The following is a 12,149-nucleotide window of genomic DNA, read 5'->3' on the forward strand; positions in this document are numbered from 1 at the left end:
TTGGCTGTTTACTTGCTCTGTGATGATGCTGGTTGCAGTTTTCTCTCTGAAGGTGTGGAAGCGACCTGTGGACACTGAGCCACAGTGAGTTAAGACTCTCTGCAGCAGTAGATAGGGTTCAGTAGACTGACCTGCTCACCTGTTTATTTAAAGTTTAGTGTCGCCCGAGTAAGTACACATAACATATAACAGTAAAATCAGTTGTCGTTAACGTTGTCATGAACACGCTGTTGCCAGGATCATCAACATCACTTACATTGTTGAGTCCCAGCTGCTGCTGCTACTGAGCGCTGCTCGTCTGTCTATCAAAGTTCATATATAGTTTATAACATATCACATGTCCAAATCCTACCGACTATGACTTTCCACTTCCTCAGGCCCAAACAAACATCTCAGAGATGATCAAGAGAAACGAGAGGAGCCAGTTATCACACAGTTCAAGGGGTTCAGGTACTTCTGAATAAAACCCTCTATTTATATATATAACTATTTTCTACCTATTTATGCCTCTATCTTGTTTTGTCCGACTGCATATCTCTGTCATGGATACTTGTGAAATATAATTGAATGATATTTTCCCTTTATCACGTTTACATGTGTGTGCAAATATTGACAACCATCTCAGACACATCATACACACATATTTACATGTTGAAGTCTTCAAGTAGTGTAGCATGCAGCCGGCAGGACATAATTGCGGATATCACACGTTTATTGTTTGCAGCACATTGACACTGGTGTCTGCCCGTATCACGAAAAAACCCTAAAATCTCCTCATCTCTCGCGGTTGACGTGTTCGTTGGCGTCTTCTATACGTACATGACATCTCTCTTTCATCCTCAGATGTTTATTTTCTTTTTTTTCTTTTCAGTCTTACGTCTGTCGCAGAAATGTCATCGACACGACCACTGGCTTTACGTAATCCTCCCGATAATCTCCTGCTGTGTTCTCACGTGGGCCCAATTGGATATTTCAGGACATTTTTCAAGGGGGCAGGCAGGAAAAAAAATCAGAGATTATCCAGAGCAGCTCACACGGACATTCTCACATACAGCCCCTCTGGGTATTTTCAGGAGGTCGGTGCATGTCTGAAAGCAGCTCCAGTGTCATGGCACCTCCCCATGTCAATTTTAAAACATTGCTGTGGACTAAAGTAATCAGCAGCTCTCGGGGCCCCCCTCGCAGGTCGAGACCCTGAGCAATTGCTTGCTTTGCCATCCCTGTTGTGACGTCCAAACAAATGGTAAGGAGAAAAGTGTTTGTACTATAACCAGGGTCAGCTCCACGAGAAATTGGTGCCAAGTTTAGAGTGGAATATGTGAAACCCCAATACACATAAGAGTGCAGTGCACAGGGCTACTTCAACAGTTGGAAAACAAACCAATATTCAATACATCTGACCTGCAAAGCAAAACAAACCATGAGATCAGAATGCGCACACACTGGAGCCATGAGTCTGACTCACTAAAAGAGGACGTTAAGTTGCAATTTAATGGGCAACATCAGGTGTGTTTGTTATGAGGGTTGTAGAAATGCCCCTTTCAGCGATACTAATAAACCAGACGAGTAAATGGAAAGGGTGAGCGTCTCGTCCCTCAGCTGAGACGATGAGGTCTGGTCGAGGGACCGCGCCTCCCTAATGGCAGTCCCCTGCAGAAGGGACAGTTGTCTGGGCTCTCAGCCCTACTTCCTTGACAGCCCCCGGGATCCCTTTGTCCTGTTGTAAACTATTCTGAAGGAAGGACATTTAATTGCCCGGCACACACTAATGAGTTTGCAAACTAATTAAAGGGGGTATATTACGCCCTGTGGAGGCCCACATCACTAAGAAAGCCAGGGACATCTTTAATGAGGAGCCTTGATAACCCTTCAAAGGAGGGATGTGTAGTGTCTGTAATGATGCCCAGGGTAAAGCCGAGCTCAGCCAGAGAAGAGTGTGCGCGCGTCGGTGTGTGTGTCCCTCACCTCGGGTGTGCAGAGACTTGCAAGCAGATGCCAAGTGTTTTCAGTCCATCGCCCACAGCTACCTACCTACATGTCCTAATCAAAGAGTTTCACTCTCCTTCCAATAGGTTCAAAGAGATCAGCTCCACCTCTCCTCTCTGTGGGTGGTACACAGAGATCTCTCGCTTGTTGCGTTCTCCTGTATTGTATTATTCACTTCAGAGTAATTTGGTTTATTCAGGAATCAGAGGAGGAATTTGGGGGATTTTTTTTTTTCCATGACCACCTCCGATGACCTATACCACTCGAATGAAAATACATGCTCAAGACACGGAGGAGCATTCTTGGCTCAGAAAGAAAGGCACGGGCATTAGTCGGACAGATGGACCGAATATTCCATCAGAATCGATGAAGGTCATGATTAGTCCTCAGTTAGAATTCATTAAATCACCAGGGGCGCTTCATGTTTTCAAACAAATTACACTCTTCTCACCGTAGCTGAGGTTCAGCCGTTGCTGTCTGTCATGTCTGAGCTCCTGCTGTGGCTCAGTGCAGCCCACAGCCCTTTCCTCTGCAGAGTCAGTCCCCCCCTCCAGTAAACAAGTGCGTTTTTTTTTTTTTTTTTTGTTTGGTCACAATATTTTCCTCCCAGACAGTGACGGCTGTTATTTCGCCCATGGCTCCTGTCAAAACTAACATGGCTTAATTGACTGCAAGCGAATGAGCTCCTGGATTGATCCTGTCAGGCTCCTCAGGAAGTGATGCTGCTCCATCTGTGAGGCACAACTCCAGCGACAGCAGCAATCTGTTGCTTGGGATTGAGCCAAGGCTCCAGAAAAAAAAAAAAAAAAAGGCAAAATTACAGAAAGTACCTCAGGCGCTGTGTGTATTCTGATCAGCTGTCAGTAATGACACACTCAGATGAACACGCACATGCACGTGGAAATAAAGAAGCTGGAAAACTAGACATAGAGGCAGACAGCCATATATACACCTTGTAATTTTTGCATCATGGTTAGCAATGTCACATTCAAGGGGGCCTGTTTCTCTCCCTGAAGGTATGGCAGGATATCAGAATGGTGTTGTCTGGCTTGTTAGACATTTGATGTCAGACGAGGTTGTCCTCAGGGTATATCCAAAACGCAGCCTGTCATCTATTGCTGCACCGCTGTCATTTGTCCAAAAACTGTGGCATATACTGTCATCTTAGTTTTTTACCTGTTACTCAACCCGGCCAGGCCGAAAGGTGACCCGCCAGCCTTTCACCTCTCCCTCTCATTCTTCTCTGTCCTCGACTTTCTTCCCTCATAGTCTATCTCCTCACTTGGAGATACTGTATTTCCTGGGCTAAAGTGCGCGATGCCGCGGCGCCTTCTGGCACCATTAAATATTTAGACGGCTGTCTATGTAGATGGTGGCTCGGAGACGCGGAGGAATAATCTTGGAGACAGCTGCTATAGCACATCTGGGTGTCACTGATAGCGGAGGAAGGTGTGCGGCTGGCGTTGCCATGGAGGGGGGGAGACTTTGGAGACACAGCTGTCAATCAGCCGGGTGGCATGGGCACCGGGGCTGCATCGCCGTCCCTGCATCACGGGCCGGCTCCCACAGTCTGACGCCTGACAGACTGGGGCTGTCATTGGCGTGTGAGTCCAATTCACTGTTTTGTGGCGGCCGTATGCTAATGCTGCCGAGAGCCACATCGTATACTCCATATATCAGTTGGACCTGCCTGCAGCCCGGTTTAATCCAGCGGATCTCATGTTAGCATCGTTCTACAATGATGAATTCAAAATAAAAGCCCAGGTTAATGACTCTTCTCCCGCAGTGACACTCTTACTCCCTGCAGGAGATATTCCTGGGTTTTTTAAACAGCGCGGATTCTAGCTGAGGTTTGCCGGTTACAGAGGGAGGCTGGAGGTGCAATGTGTCAGAACATATGAAGAAGATTGAGTGTGAAGAGCTGCCCACTTCTTCCCCCTGCACTCTTCATCTGCCGGCAGTCTGAACTTGGAGGCTGCACAGCGGCGCTACGAGGCCGGCTGGCCTGAAAATCACTTTGTGTTCCTCTCCCAGGCACATGCAGTATGGATGCGTCTCCGCTCGGGCCCTCCCGACACCGTGATTAATGGCACTCGCTTCTCTCCCCATCTCATTCTGTTACTGTCAGAGTTAAGTGGGCCGAAGACAATAATAAACAGTCAGTCTTCTGTGAACCCCCTAACACGATCATTCCACCCCACCCGATTCCCCCTTTCCAATGAGAAAAAGAGGAAGAGAGATGGAGTGAGAGATAGAGAGGAAGTGTGTGCGTGTGTGTTTTGTGTGTGTGTGTGTGTGTGTGCGCATGCTGCAAAAGACAGACAAATGGAGAGTTAAAGACACAGGAACAGAGCTCAGTAATGGAAATGGAGATGGGGAGATATGTCACTGAACCAGATTGTGTCTCATAAGCGTACGGTGGTTTACGGCATTTCTTGTTTTAAATCTTCAGGGAAAACATTAAGTGGCCGGGTTTCAGCTTTTTAACGAGAAACATTTTTTATCCCTAACTTTTTAAACCAACACATGTCTCCACATGTGTTGGTTCTCTGCTGTATATTCCCTTCTGTTCCATCTATTTTCATCCAGTGTGAAAAGTAATTAGCAGAGCTATATAACTTTCACATAATTGCATTGCTAATTATGTTTACGTGCATTGATTGATTTAATGAGTCTGCACTGCATTACCTTGCAAGAATAATGCAACTTTGACAAACAATGAATAAAGATCTTCGTTTAGAAAATAGTATTGTATAGGTTTTAATATAAACTGAAAATAGATATACACCTGCAGATTCCCAGAAATCTATAAAGTAATTATTTGTGTCCATGTGTGCAGAGATGTGTTTAGTTTACTTTCCTTCATTTCACCAGAATAATTCACTCAGCAACATTTCTTTTTACTAAGGCATTCTGGGTAAGATAAATGAATATTGATTAAGAGTACTTTCTAGTTTTGATGTAACATCTTTAATGGACAGCATGTAACCAATAAGGTTCCCCTAATTCTACCTAGGTTTATATCCCAAGTCCACCCTAGGATGGGTTCTCGACCTGGATCCCTGAAAGTTCTTACTGTCCACACAGACAGGCAGACCTCATCGTGCAATGCAGTTCTCTCAAGCAAGAACTTGTCTTTGGCTCTTTAGCTTCTGTACCGGTCCCTTTAAATCAGTTGTGACATTCGTGCCCGTGCATTCGCCTCCTCACTACAGATGGGTTGAATGAATTATACTGATCCGTACCGAATTGACTGGGTTCTTTCCTGACCCATATCACATCTCTCCACCAAGTTTTGTGTTAATCTGTGGAGTTGTTTTTGTGAAATCCTGCTAACTGGCAGACAAACCAAGTGAAAACATCTCCTCTTTAGTGGACGTAATAATAAAAAAAAAAAACTCTTATTTGAAAGAGTCACAAACGGCTGTCTATGCAAACAAATATTTCTAAGTTTTAAAGAGATATAATTACACTAATATTACTTTTAGGGACTTGAAGATAAACTCTAGCATGCTCACTGATAGAGAGAAAAAGAAGAAATTCAGATCGCTGCAGTCAGGGTAAAGTAAAGTAAGATGAGTTGGTGTAGACATTTTGGTTCTCAGACCTGCTGTTTTAGTCACTTGTGAGCTGTCTCTTCCTGCAACTCCTGCCTCCTCCTCCTGCCTCTGTCCCCGCGCCTGTCATTTCACACTGCCACATCCTTTTCAGCCGAGCACTCCCTCTTTCTCTCTCTCTGTCTCTGCAAGACCCCGACCAAGTCGCCTCAGCACTGTGCGCACGCAGCAGCTGCAACATCGGTAGGCTCCTGCGAGAGTTTTCACACAGACAGGAATAAATGGTCCAGCTTTGGGTTCCAGTCACTGACCTCAGTGTCAGGGCCTTAAAAGTGTCCACTAAGGCCGCCAGACCCTTCACCGCCATCACATCCTCCTCCTCCTCTTCTTCCTCCTCTTCCTCCTCCTCCTCCGCCTCTTCTTCTTCTCCCCTCTCTTATTACTGGGGATGACCTGCCTCACAGCCCTGGGCTCAGTGACCGAGAAAATCCTCGGGCCCTCGCCGTCCCCATCCTCCTGGCTGCTGCTGGATTGTCTCCATGTCTACCGGAGTGGCCTTGGAGAAATGGAGTGCCATGATCTCATCACACCGAACCCATTGTTTTCACTCTCATGCACACTGTGTAATAGCCATGGAGATAAGGGGATGATTCAAGCCTTTCACGGAAGGAAATGTGAAAAGCCTGCCTGTGAAAAAGTGAAATTACTGTTTTGATGGCTTTTGATGGCGGGGGGCATAATTGCTGGATGGAAGGAAGGATGGAGGGTGAAATACACATAGGAGATTAGTGTTTGTAATAGTGGTGAGGGTTGGTAGGAGGCCTGCAGAAGGTTATAAACCCAGTGGGTAGTTCTAATGAAGCTGCCGTGTATGTAGAATAGCAGTTTGCCTAAAATAGCTCATTGTTCTTCTTTCCACACCAACCTTTGGCCCTCCGGATTGAAACTACATTCTTGATGGTGGCACTGATTATGATATTGTTCGCTGCTCATCGCCATGGTAACGGTGATTAATACCACATTGTTTGTGCAGGAAATGGTCGCCAGATCCTTCAGGAATGGGAAACAAGCTGAAGTATTTTTGGCAACTGGCATAAGGCTCATCAACACATGCAGACAACACGGGTCGGAGGATTACAGCTTGTAGTAATGACAGGGGCAAAGCGTAAATAGTATAAATACTCCATGGGATTATAATTAGCCTTACTCTGTGCATTTAGACACACTCAAGTGGAACTAAAGCCTTTTTGACTTCTGGAGACAATTTCATATTAATTGGATGCCTCCTCGTTCTCACTGTCTACTTCTTTGGTTTGTTTTCGAGCTGCTGACAAATGGGCCGCTGACAGCGTCTCAGATTAGCATTAGCCAGAGCAACAACTCAAACATAAGAAACTGCACACCATTATCGCCGGCACTGGGGCCCGGCGGCATGGCGTCGACGGGCGGGAGGGGTGAGAATCGAACGTGAGACCGGGAAGCTCAGAGATCGTCGGAGAACTCAGAAGCACCATGGGGTGGGTTGCGTGGCTGGGCGGGTCGATGTGAGAGGGAAACAGATAAGATAAGGCTCATGCTCGTAGGGCTGCATCCTCTGGGTGGAGAGAGGGCCGCATGGAGGCAAGGAGGAGGACAAGGTTTCCTGGTGGAGCTGGGGCCCAGACATGAGAGGAATTAATGTCCCCCGCCGCCATCACCCTCCGTGAAGCGCACACACATACACACACAAACACACACACACACACACACACACACACACACACACACACACACACACACACACACTCTATTTCATCTTCTGTCTCAGCATTCAGCATATGTCCTCCTCCCTCTTTGTCTGTCACTCTCCCTCCCTCGTTTTATCTGCGCACCGGCCACAAATTCATCCCTTCTTTTCCCATCCCGAAGTGGGGAAAGTTGTAAAGCTAATTAAGGAGCGGGGATGCGGCAGCTCGACAGATGTGCATTGAGATGGGTGCTATTGAGTAGCAGGGATAATGGTGTGTGGACCCGGTGGGCAGCGGGGTTGTGTTGGAGGGAGCTCCTACCTGGGCGTGCATGTTAATCAGCACGCCTGTCTGTTGAGAGCCAGGGAATTAAGGGGGAAGGGAAGCGTGTCGCCAGCCTCCAGTGAAGAGACAAGGCAGGCAAGCTGATTAAGAGCACAAATTCGCCAGTTTGGTCAGACAGGGAGATATGTGTACCAAGGAGGAAAAAGGGCAAGAAAAGTGTGTATTGATTAACAGTGCTGCTGGAGGTGGTGGATTGCAAGGGAGGGAGAAAAAAAAGTCAAAGCTGCGGTAGAAATCTACCTACCGTTTCCAAACTAAATATTTCACAGTACTTGAAGGCATCACAATACTTCAAAGGGGCAGAAATCACAAACCTGCCATCACGCATCAGCAGGGAGGCTGTGATAGTCGTTGTTCAATGTTAATAACTTAATGATTTCTCGACCCCGGCGCTGAGGTTTCTGCCTGTGAAAACTCACTTCGCCCGCACTCAGAAGCCCCCCCCCACCAAAAAAAAAAAATCACAGCAGCCTGATGAATTTCATGACATTCACAGTCTCCTTCACGTCCACACGCATTTTCAGCTGCTCAACAATGGAGGACAGAGCTCCGGAGTGAGCAAGCAACTTCCCGGAGACGGAAGCTTTTGTCTCATCTTGGAGACTCAAAAAAAACTGGCAGATAACAATGAAAGTGTTATTCTTCCTGTATTTCACCTCAGAAAACGTACAACCTTAAATTACCTCATTTGAAAGTGACTGAGTGGGCCTTGAAATACTCAGCTTGCAATGCGTGACAATGAGAAACATTCCGGGGGAGATGAAAACTGTTTGACTGTGATTACGATCGATATTTTTAAATTGTGTTTTAGATTTTCATGTCATCATGTCTTACTAAAAGATCATTTCCATCGATTTTTTTAGACAACATGATAATATCTGAATATCAAGTCATGATACCACATTGTGGCCCATTGCAAATATGCAAACCCCTTCTATATTGTCAATTAACAATGTTAGTGCTGAAACATTTACTTGATTAATTGACCAATAGAACATTTTCAGCGCTTTCACTAATCAATTAATCATTTTCACAAGTTATCAAGGAAAACTGCCAAACATTTTCTGCTCTCATATTATTTTCTCTATATCTTTGCAAATTGAATCTCTCCCTCTCTCGGTTTTGGACTGTAAACAGGCATTTCAAAGATTGATTACCCAATAACTGAACTAAACATTAGTTGCGAAATAATTTCATCAACATATCGCTCAGTCGGTTGAAGGAAATTACTGCGGCAGACGGGAAACATCCGCGTTCCAGTTGTCAGCATCTTACATGTATGAAGGAAGCAGGTCCTTTTTTTCATTCAGTATTGATGTCATGTTGTCACGAGCTGTTACTGTGATGCAAACACTACACACACTGAATAGAAGCCCGTGGTCTGACATCAAAGCCGAGAAGTGATTTGGTTTAGTGACACCTTGTGAATAACACAAACGTTTTTCACATGAGTGATTCATAATTCACTTCTATAGATGCACCGCTTTATGCTCGGTTCCCCCGATATCTGCAAGTTTTTTAATTAGAATTATCTCCCTCTTTACCACCACAGCCTGATCTAATTTCTCGGTAATTGTTGTTATTTACACAATAAAAGGTTTACGGGTATTCATCAACGTTTCCTTTCCCAGATCTCGGTGTCTGCTGTCGATAATGAGTGGGGAAATTATTTTCAACAGTCAGTCATTATCTGTGTGTTCAAGTAGTCTTCCTTTTAATATGCTAATGCCGCTGATATAATCAGCTGGTAATTGTAAAACACTTCAAGTACGACACATTTGGTGGCACTCTCTCCTGAATGAAGAAATCACAGCCAGTCAGCGGCACAGAGCCGCGGCCGCTGCCGAAAATCTGTTTATGTTCTCGGGAGACGCTGCGGAGGGAAGCGCCCGCCACCCGATCCTGCATGGCACGAATCCAGATCTCACACAGACTCCTATAGAAATGTGTAGGCTGGCGTGAAAGCCGTGTTGATGTGTGAGTGATGCCACCACCACCACCACCACCCACTTCTTCAGCTTTTTTTCCTCTCCTACGGCTTTTTATCCTTTAAAATCCACCTTTGATTTCCGATGATCCTCCCGTACACTTGCATTCTACCTGCGTGCTATTTATGTCATAACATCTTAAATTAATATTTTTGTATCGTTTCTTAACCAGAATGATGAGAGAAGAGTTCTCCCCATGTCCTCCAGGGATGCTAGTGCTTCTCTGCCGGAGAGGATGGGATCCTGACTTTGTTTTTCTCCTTCGGCTGTTATTTCCCTGAAGAGAAGAGCCGAGTGAAGAGAGCTATGAGTGATCGACTCTGCCTTTATTCTCCAAGTTTTCGGGGGATTTGAAGTTATTGGAAGTCTGGGGATGGGTGACAGCTCGGAGATGTCTGTGTGATGCCTATCAGACGAGCGCCGGCCTCTCCGCCGCCGTGTAGGCGCGCGCGCACACACATGCGTGCGTCCCAGCCATCGCAAGCAGAGGGCACGGGCTCCATGTTCTCAAATACATGTTTTCTTGTGGCCAATCATTTCTGCTCACACATGACATCTCTCCCAGATTGATTTCATTCAGCTGTAGAGGGCGGCAAGATCAAACAAATGTTGTCTGAAATAGCGGCGGCGGGCGGCGACTTGGGGGGGGAGGAGGAGGGGTAGGAGAAGTGGGGAGGGGGGGGGTCAAGGGTGGAAGGTTGCCCGCTTGAAAGATGAAGTGAGGGGTGGAAATAAAGAGAGAGAGAATCAGTCATCCAGTCAGCCGCGTGCCATGTGGTGACATGGTGCAGCGGCGGAAGGTGTTACTCTACAAACCAACCAATTCCTTTCAACAACTGCCCCTGCTCTCTGTGAGGTGGCTGTTGTGTGGGGGTGGGGGTCGGGAGCGGAGGTGGGCGATGGGGGTGGGTGGGGCAGACAGCAGCCCTACTCCTCCACTGATGCCTCCGAGTACCCATGCAAGGAATAATGGATGCGTAATATGGAACGACAGCTTGCAGAGCACTATCATTAATGTTGTAATTCACTTTTAGTGTTTCTACTATTGCGCTGCAACAGGAGGCACAGATGTCACCTGAATCTGCTCCTTCTAGCAGCCAGAGCACACCCGGTTTTCACCAGCTGTCTTTGAATGCACCCTGCCAGCCACCCCCCCTCCCTGTGCATGGGCAAATGTGGGTAAAAGTGTGTGTTTGTGTGTGTGTGTGTGCTTATTGTGCATGTGGTCTGATGGTGTTAGCCTTTTGAAAGCACGCACGTTTGGCTTTTTGTAGCATTTAACGTTTTGGCCCTAAACTCTTTGCAGGTGAGTTTACAGTTCGAGTCTGGCTTTAAGGATAATTAATCACTCCTGAATGTACCGTTTGGTATTGAGGGGTTTTCCATTTGATCATTTCTGTTTTATTTCTCTAACCTAAGTTTAAAAGATGCATAGAATGAGTTTTCCCTTTTCTTTTAGCCTCCTCCGTTTCCTCCAGTAAAGCTAATCCATCACTTTGAGTGAGAGGATGACAGCCATGTTTGGCAAAGCATTACAGAGCAAACATCAGGCTATAAACTTTTGCGTTTTGGAAAAATTGATTTCTGTTTATCATTTTATAATAATGTACATTCTGCAACACTCGGCCAGTACACCAGACTATAGACTGTCAATCACAACCAGCCTCAGCCGAGATACAATCCAAACCAACGCTGCACAACCAGCTGTCCGGGGTAAACAACTCATAATGAAGCATTTATTTTCTTCTATGTCTTTGTGTTTGTTGTTCATAATTTTTTCCAGAAAGAAAACAAAACTGTCACAGATATTAAAGTTTCAGTGTGTAGAATTTAGTGACATCTAGTGGTGACGTTGCATGTTGCAGCTGAATGCCCCTCGCCTCGCCCTCCCCTTCCAAACATGAGAGAGAACCTGTGGCAGTATAGAAAAAAACATGGCGGCCTCCGTAGAGTCCACCCGCTCCCAATGTAATTATAAAGGGCTTATTCTACGGTAAAGAAAACAACAAAAGAAGATGAAACACACACAAGCGACAACATCACTAGGATTATTTTATATTCGGTTTCTGCCAATAGATCCCATTCACCTCAATCTGACACACTGGGCCTTTAAAAGTCAGAAGAACATACTTTTATGAAAACTGGGAGCGTTCAAGTGAAGCATCCTATGTGAGGAAATTGTTACGTTTCTCTTTGTGTCTTCAATTTGTGCTTGTCTCTTATGTGCATATGTCCATTATAGCTCTGGAAACGTTTGTCACTTCCTTCCAAACTACCACAATGTGCCTTTTTAAACACTGCCGCTCTTCATCAGTCAAATATTTTGCCACATTCCTTCGAGGTGCACCTGTTTTCTTCTCCAAAACAAAATGCAAAACAATAAGTCGATAATGATATGAATGTCATGGATACCCGGGCTCTAATTGAAAGCGGTGTGATTAGCATATTGTTTGTGTTTCATGGCGCACCTGAGGCCTGCGTGTGTTATACAGGGACCTTTATTGAAAATGAATGATTTGAAAAAGGAAAATCCACTGAAATATATC

The sequence above is a fragment of the Platichthys flesus genome, chromosome 16, assembly GCF_949316205.1.
Source record: "Platichthys flesus chromosome 16, fPlaFle2.1, whole genome shotgun sequence".
Lineage (NCBI taxonomy): Eukaryota > Metazoa > Chordata > Actinopteri > Pleuronectiformes > Pleuronectidae > Platichthys > Platichthys flesus.